This window comes from Alligator sinensis, unplaced genomic scaffold (assembly GCF_000455745.1).
Source record: "Alligator sinensis unplaced genomic scaffold, ASM45574v1 scaffold76_1, whole genome shotgun sequence".
Taxonomy (NCBI): domain Eukaryota; kingdom Metazoa; phylum Chordata; order Crocodylia; family Alligatoridae; genus Alligator; species Alligator sinensis.
In genome coordinates this window covers 3750267-3758240 of record NW_005841865.1, presented here as the reverse complement: position 1 = coordinate 3758240, position 7974 = coordinate 3750267, and the positions used below count along the sequence as shown (strand labels likewise).

Sequence of the window (7974 nt, the reverse complement as noted above, 5' to 3'; positions counted from 1 at the left end):
GGGGGGGGGAAATGTTGATCAAGCCTGCAACAGCTCACCAAAGCTCTAAGTGGCCCTCCAGGCCAAATAATTGCTCACCCCTGCACTAGACAACTGCATAAGAGATGGGAACCACCATCTCCTCTGGCATGTGGTCTGAATGGAAGAGATTCCAGCTACAGAACCTTGTACTGTCAGCTATGCTTGGGAGTAGGAGCACCTACAAGATCAAGCCCCTCAGGGGAAGCTTACTGCAGCACTAAAACATGACCCACCACTACAGATCTACTTCTCCTGGTTCAGGAACTACTAAGGCAGTGTCTCAGTAGAGCTATATTAGGCCCCCTCTGTGTTACGGGCCTTATGTTATATTAGGCCCCCTCTGTGTTACAGGCCTTGCACAATTAACTGGTTAATTGCTCAATTACCTTAAGACTAGCTACAAGCACAAAGTAGCTATCACACAATAAAAGCTCCAACCATCTATCAAGTTAGACCTGGAAAATGTGTACTAACTTTACAGCTGGTTGCTATGCAGCTTTCATTTGCACATGTAGCAGGGTCTCCCCTGTGGCCAGGAGCCCCGTCAGCTGACAGGGCTCCCAGGCACAGGGGTACACCTTACCCAGACTGAAGACCCTGAGCCCCAGAGATTGCAGCTGCTGTGATCCCCAAGGTGGCGGGGGGGGTGAGAAAGCCAGGAGGAGGGAAAAAAGACCTCTAGCACACACAGGGCTCTCAGTCTGGCTCTTCACCTGCAGCAGGGACCAAATGCCCCACAACTGAGGCAGCGCCCAGTCCTAGCTGTGCCTCATTCACAGCTAAGACCGATTCCTACAACCTGCAACTGGTGGGGCTCCTAGTCCAGGGTGCACCCCATGCATAGCTGGGACTGAGAGCCCTGTCAGCTGAAGGATTCTGTCCTGGGGCAAGTGAGGCATAGCTAGGACCAGTCACCCCATCAGTTGTGGCGTCTCTTGGCTCCAGCTGCACATGGGTCCCTGCGGCCTTGTGAGCCTGCTTCTTGCCAGGCCAGGGACCGCCCAAGATCAGACTCCCCCTGCACCAGCAATATGGTTCAATTGGAACCAACGTGCAACCCCACAACTGCGGCTCCTGCCTTGCACATGTACCATGGTAGGAAGCACGATTGTGTAGATCATACATTAGATCCACTTGCACCGTGTAGCAGAGGCCTTGAACACACAGGTCCAAAGCAAAGCAATTAGGTGCTTAAGTCTAAAAGAATGATCTCTAGAAATCCCCCCTAAAATGCAGCTTGGATTCCTAAAATTCTGCTTAAGTGCTTCTATAGATCTGCATCTTACACAATCTAGATACAGCAAACGATATTGTTTGCTCATGTTTTAAATTAGGTGTCTTATTATATTTTTTTGCATAGCTCTTTAATACAAAGTCCTCAAGTTGGTGTGTTCATGTGTGGCAGAAGTTAGGAGATGCAAAAGCTGCACTGTTTAAAGTTGCTTTTTTGCCATACTAACTACTGCCTTGATATTTGTTTTATCTATACTATTACTGTGTTTAATCTAACATGAGTATGCGGAATAAATCTGAAAAGTAACCATTTACTATATTTTATTGGGTGGTGATATTAGCTTATAAAGCAAGCACTGAAGGCCATGACTGATGTTGACAGTGACCTTGAGGCAGCTCTTAGAAGGTAGTTGCCATAGCAACATTACCACAAAAGTGGCACATCCTTAGTTAAAGCAGTACCAGCCCAGTGCATCACATTGTTAGATACAAACAGATATGCAGTAGCTCAACCGATGCTGCATTTATGCTTCAGTAACATTTAAGTGTTTTATTAAATCTATTGTCCATCAGAGACTAAAAGCAAAGATTCTGGGGAACAAAGCAATACTTTTAAGTACCCACTCCTTACTTCTCAAACCTTTGCTTTTATTTTGTAACATCACTTGTCAGGGCTGGTGTTGGGTAGACGTAACTGAGGTGCCCACCACAAGGAAATCATATCACTAATTTGTCTTGCGCTACAAGGATATCATGTGCCAAAAGTATTGCAGAGACAGCCAATCTTAAACCAATGCTATTAGACAATACGCAAAGACTGAATCTGTGAGGAGGTTTCTGAGAAATCTGTACGTAGGTTTCTGATTAATAGGTTTTTGAGAAAGAAGGCAAGAGCATTTCTGCCCGACCTTCTCAGAAGGACAAAAAAATCCAGGAAACATCCTGACCTTATTTTGAATCTAGAGCCATAATAGTTTTCCTGCTTTGACATAGTTGTTCGTTATTTTCCTCAATTTCACCCAATAGTTTCCCAGACCAAGAACTATAAACACTAGAACTTAGAGTGGCATGTAGGTTACCAATTTTTTTTTTTTTTTCAAACTATTAGCAAAAATTATAAAAACTACTCAAAACAGAAGAGCAGTTAAATGCAACTTAATATGACCTGTAAGATATATGAATACTAGATTTCTAGATAAATGTACTGTTTGAGTCTTCAGTCAGAGCAACCGCAGTGTCTGCAACACTGTTGTGATGCTTCTTTTAATATTAGTCTCACACACAGACATACACAGAAGTTTGAGACTTTTTCCATCCAGTAACCCTTAACTACCTCTGGCGTCTTAGGCCAGATCCAGATGTACAGGCATGTGCGATTTATGGCACCACAAACCTCTTTGCAGCACCACAAACCACACACACTGCACGTTAAACTGTGCATGGTACTACTAATCTGCAGTGCCAGGACAAAATTTGCAACCAGGATTTCCCAGTTATCAAAAAAAAAAAACGGAAGAAAAAATCAGTGCAAAACAGTGGCGTGCACCAGGACAAACATGGAGATGGGGGAGCAGGCAACCCAAGGCCACCTGCTTCCCCAACTCCACATGCTGTGGAGCCCCCATGCGGAGCCATCCTCCACCCCAGCCATCTGGCTCCCTGGCAGCTGGGGTGCAGTGTACCTTGAGACAAGGGAGCAGGCAGCCCTGGCCACACTGCAAAGCACAGAGCAGGGGCGTGCACTGCAGCATCAAGTAGTGGCACAAATCTGTGCCGCTACTATTTGTGCTGCTGCAAACGCATGCCCCTGCTCGTGTGGATGTGGCCTTAATGTCTACCTGTGCTCCATTTCACATTGCTAGCAATAGATTATTTCTATATGATTGTTTTCTTGGTTAGACTTGTACAGCCTCACTGCCTCAGAGGAGGTTATACAGGTGTAACTGCATCAACATCTGGCACCGTAACAATCACTTGATGCACAAAATAAAAAAAACCCATATTGCTTCACAGATTTTTCTAGGCTCAGTAAGAGGAACCCCCCTACTCTTTACTACAAAGCACACCCCTCACCCCCACCCCCCACTCACAGTGTTGGGTGAGACTGAGCCATGTTTGTCTTACTACATTCAGTAGATTTTTTTTTAATAAAGCTTAATGAAGAGAGCAGATATCACTATAGCAGTCTTCCATTTCAGAAGCGGAGATTTCAATAAAAGTTTAAAAATGAACTGCACTTGCAGCAGCAGGTTTCTTTCTCCAATCTAAAGGGAAAAAAGACTTAATACATAACAGTCAGTTATCTGAAGAGCACGAAAATAAATTACTGTAATGTTTTTAATTTTAGCAGCAGCACTAAAGTAATAATATTTCAGTAATTCCCATTAACCTGGATGAAAACTTACCTATCTGTTTTTATCCTACAATAAACTCATGCAAAACATGTTTCATTCCTTATTTACCAAACTGTCACTAAACTTAGTCATTAACAATTTGCCAGTCTATCCACCGAGATTTTAAGAAATGACACTAGAGCTCTAGTAAAAGTAATAAGGCATTGTAGAAACCCTCTTACATTGAAGGACATGCTCTAGTTCAGGGGTAGGCAATCCCCGGCACAGGTGCCAGTGTGGCACGTCAAGGCATTTTGCTTGGCACACGCGCCTTGGGGCAGATGGTGGAGAAGGAGTTGGGGCTGCACTGCCACAACAAGGATTGGGCCCCCTCATGACTGCCCCGCTCTCCATCCCTGGCACAACAGCATCTTACAAGTCGAGGTTGCAGGTGTTTATAGCACTGCCCAAAAACATTGCTGCTTTAGTTTATTCCAGCCACAAAGTTCATCTAACCATTAGTAATTTATATTGCCATGTAGAAATCCTGAGCAATTTCCAATCCCAGTTTCTTATCTCCAACAAGACATGGGACCAATATGGAAGTTAGTTAGGCCCAACATAAAGTGGGTAAATGGTGCAACTAACTCAACCACAGTAACTTCATCCAATGGAGTGGATGATTACTCCCGAATGAAAAAAACAACACATTGCGGTCAATACCTGACCAGTTACACAGGTTCAGGCTTTGTTTGCCTATGTCCATCCTGCAGTAGCAAATTATTTAAATTCAGACAAGCTATTACCTGTTCCCTTAATAAATGCCAAGGGGCAAAGCCCTGTAATAGCTACCTACTACATGCAGCTATCTGTTCCTAACCTGGTGCCTGTATGTTGGTATACATTAGTAATATAAGTGACACCAGAAAATGTGATCATCCACATAGGACTCCAATCTCCTTTCCTCTGAAGTAGCAGCTCATTAAGGATTACACTTACTAGCTTTACTGCATCTATTCTGCATTTGGGACAGTTGCCGAAACTGGAGTGTCAACAGAAGACCAGCCAGCCAGGGAACAACAGGGTTTAAGGAGGCCCAATATGTTGCTGAAACTGCAAATTCCTCCCTCGTGACTCTACAGTAAAAATGTACAAAAAGACTCCACTATGTTACTTAAAAAAAAAAAAAGAAAGAAAAGAGAAAAAAAGGCATCAGTTCAGATCTATGGATTATACTTAGATTTATTTGCATGCTTCCCTTCAAATATGGGTTGTATTCTCTAGACCAGCGATTCTTAACCAAGGTGCTTAGATACCCTAGGGTGTTGGAAGGGGTTTTCTGCTTCTTTTGATGAGGTGCAAGTAGATAGAGTGTAGACTCAGGCTCATCCCCATCTGCCCACCACCCCTCTACATACAAGTGTCCTAAGCTCATACACCTTAATAAAAAAGTTGCCCCACATGTCCTAGCTGGATAAAGCAAGCTACGAACAGGATAGACACTATTGATTTCTATCAGCAAATTCAAAGTGACGTCACTGTATTATTACAAAATTAAAATCAAAATGCTTTCTCCAAGAATAGGGTAACTGTACATCCCGGATTTCATAGGCGGTCTCAAAGAAAATAGAAGCAAAAGTCCCGGATTGGCAGGAACCTGCCCACACATGCTGCTCCTGACTGACTATTGAGCAAGGGACTCTGCTTACAGCCCAGTGGAGTCGGGAGCAGTGAGCTGCCCATTGGCTGGGCTTCCTGAAGAAAAGTGAAGCAGAAGTTCTGGATTAGCACGAACCTGCCTGCACATGCCCAGCTCCTGGCCAACTCTACTGGGCAAGTGACTTCCAGCTTGCAGCCCAGCTGAGTCCGGACCAGGGAGCAGCCCAGGTGAGGACAGGGTTTCCCAGGGGAACAGGGATGGCTCAGACCTCTGCCCTAAGGGAAGCAGAGGTTCCTCCACCCTTCCCACCTGCTGCAGACCTGTGCATGGGGGGTGGCTCAGGGCTCTGCCCCACCAGCTGCCAGCAGAGGCGTCATGTGGCTGTGCAAGAGGCTGTCAGAGCCTGGGAGGTACTGCACAGGGGCTGCTCCCAGCCGAGTCCAGCCCCTGCAGGCAGGGGATGAAGACTGGCCATAGGCCTCTGTGCTCTCCCACCCCACCCCACCCCACTCCACTCCCAAGAGCCATGAGGTTATGTGCACGCATGCACCAACTCACCCCCTGTCCTGGATTTCCCTAAAATGATTATGGTCACCCCATCCATGAACAGTTTGGCAGCATTTGACTTGGCCTGCAAATTTGCCAGGAACAGCTACAGTACCTACTAATCACTGGCAAGTAGGCCAGGTTAGAAAAACATAAGTACTGCTATATGCCTTGTCTACTGCAAAGACTGCTCACCACTTCCCATTACTGTATTTCCTTGAATACAAGATGACCTCCACAATAATTAGATTCTATATATGGAAAAAATTATAAATTCATTATAGTTTTCCAGCTACAGAATTTAATTATTGGAGGATTGTGCTGAATTTATCCCCCTCCCACTACAAGTACCAGGAGATGGGAGGAAAGAGAAAAAAAAATCAGAAGGGGTCAGGTGGCCACCTTGCCTTCTGTCCACCCCTTCCCCAAATTCTTCCCCCTGCAGTCCCCCTTACTGTCAGACCCTGCTCTGCCTGAGCAAGTGGAAGTGAGGGGCCAAATAAATTCACCTGTAGTAACTTGCATATAGGCAAATTATTACAGGTACCCATAGACTTAGTTCATCCAGAATTCATGTGCTTTACCTTTTCTGAAAACTGCTGCAAGTTTTAGCACAAGTACTGTATAAACACACTTTAGAACACCACTTCTGTACTTACTTATACATAGTACAAACCATGCACGATGTTAGTCCAGGGGTTTTCAACCTTTAAGGAGCGTACCCCCTTCTGGTGGGTACCCCTTCTGGACTGTACCTCTTTCCAGGCCAGAAGGTTGCGGGGGTTGCAGACGCACGACCAGCCAGACATGAAGCACAGGGAAAGTGGCGCACAGCGGCAGCACAGAGTGGTGAATGGCGGCGATGGGGGACAGGGAGATCGCATGCGGCTGCCACCATTCACCACTCTGCGCTGCCATGTGCCGCTTCCCTGTGCCGCCGCACATACCCCGTGGAGCTGTCCTAAGTATCCTCAGGGGTACGTGTACCCCTGGTTGACAATCCCTGTATTAGTCCAAAACCAAAAAATCCCAAGCTTTCCCCCCACGTGCAAGTTTGGCCCCTCCATGTCCATTCCAGTTTAATAGAGTGTTCTGGTTACTTAAAGGCCAGTTAACACAACTTTTACTGTACTCTACCTATGCTGAGCAAGCTCCAGCCCTGTATAGCTCCTATATGACAGAACTGCCAAGCACCTTATCCACAAAATGAAGGAGTATGTTCTACCCCACAGTTGTAGGGGCCCAGCAGGACTTTCCTTGAAATTGCTGCTTTGAACTGCTGTGGTACTAGGAATCAGGGCCATGAGCCCACAAGGGATTGTCTCTGTACTTTATGTTCCCTCTGCTAGTACCCAGGCAGTGAAGAGGAAGAAGCATCTCAATTAAGACATAAAATAAATAAATAAATTAAATAAAAAATGGTGAGGCAATAGGACAGTGGAATAGAAGTAGAGAGGAAAAAAGTGGACACACACACGATCATACTACCCTCCAGATCCTTGAACCAAATGCAGGAGTGAAGTCCTGAATCCCTACCTTCTTCTGGTCAAATAACTGCAAAATTCAACAGGTGTGGAGGGGACAGCTCCATCCATCTTGTGATCCCTTACCCTAATCACTCCTACTACTGCCTACTCCATTAGCTCAAATGAGAGAATTCTGTGGTGCACATCAGCCAGTTTGAACCCATTAAATAACTCCATGAGGAGGTCATCCTGATTCCATAAAATGGACTTTTTTTCCTAGCTTGCTTTAAAGTTAGGTTAAATTCAGTAAAACAGAACATTCAGATTAGCTTCACATAGTTTAAGAATTAAGATTTAATAGCAACCTGCTTATGAACCTACACAGTTATATACCATGTCCCTCCCTCCTACTCTCGGGAAATCTTTCCTTATCCGTTCAAAATGTTAGTTTACCGTATTTAATAGGATACTGTAAACAAGGCTAAATATAAACTGTTTTATTCAGAACTTGAAGTATTGCTTCAAGCAAATGAATTTATCTTAATGTTATCTAGTCTCAAAAGGCATGGTCTTCTCCATTTTACAGGTAAGGTCCAGAGATTAAGGTAAACAGTCAGGTTTCTATTTGGACGCTAAACCGGAAACACTAAGTCTTTTATTTTTTTTGCTCTTCTTACTTGCTTGCACTTCAATATTCCAAGAAGATTACCTATTA

The 7974-nt window shown here is 44.8% G+C and overlaps 1 protein-coding gene and 1 long non-coding RNA gene across 15 annotated transcripts in view; one reads left to right on the top strand and one right to left on the bottom strand.

Moving 5' to 3' along the window:
* NCOA3 (nuclear receptor coactivator 3) overlaps positions 1-7974 on the bottom strand; it is a 150952-nt gene that overhangs the window by 119618 nt on the left and 23360 nt on the right. The gene's annotated exons all lie outside the window — the stretch shown is intronic.
* LOC102380864 overlaps positions 5412-7974 on the top strand; it is a 9528-nt gene continuing 6965 nt past the window's right edge. Inside the window, exon 1 of the long non-coding RNA XR_323006.1 lies at positions 5412-5474. This is a non-coding gene — a long non-coding RNA (uncharacterized LOC102380864). The remainder of the gene's footprint in view (positions 5475-7974) is intronic.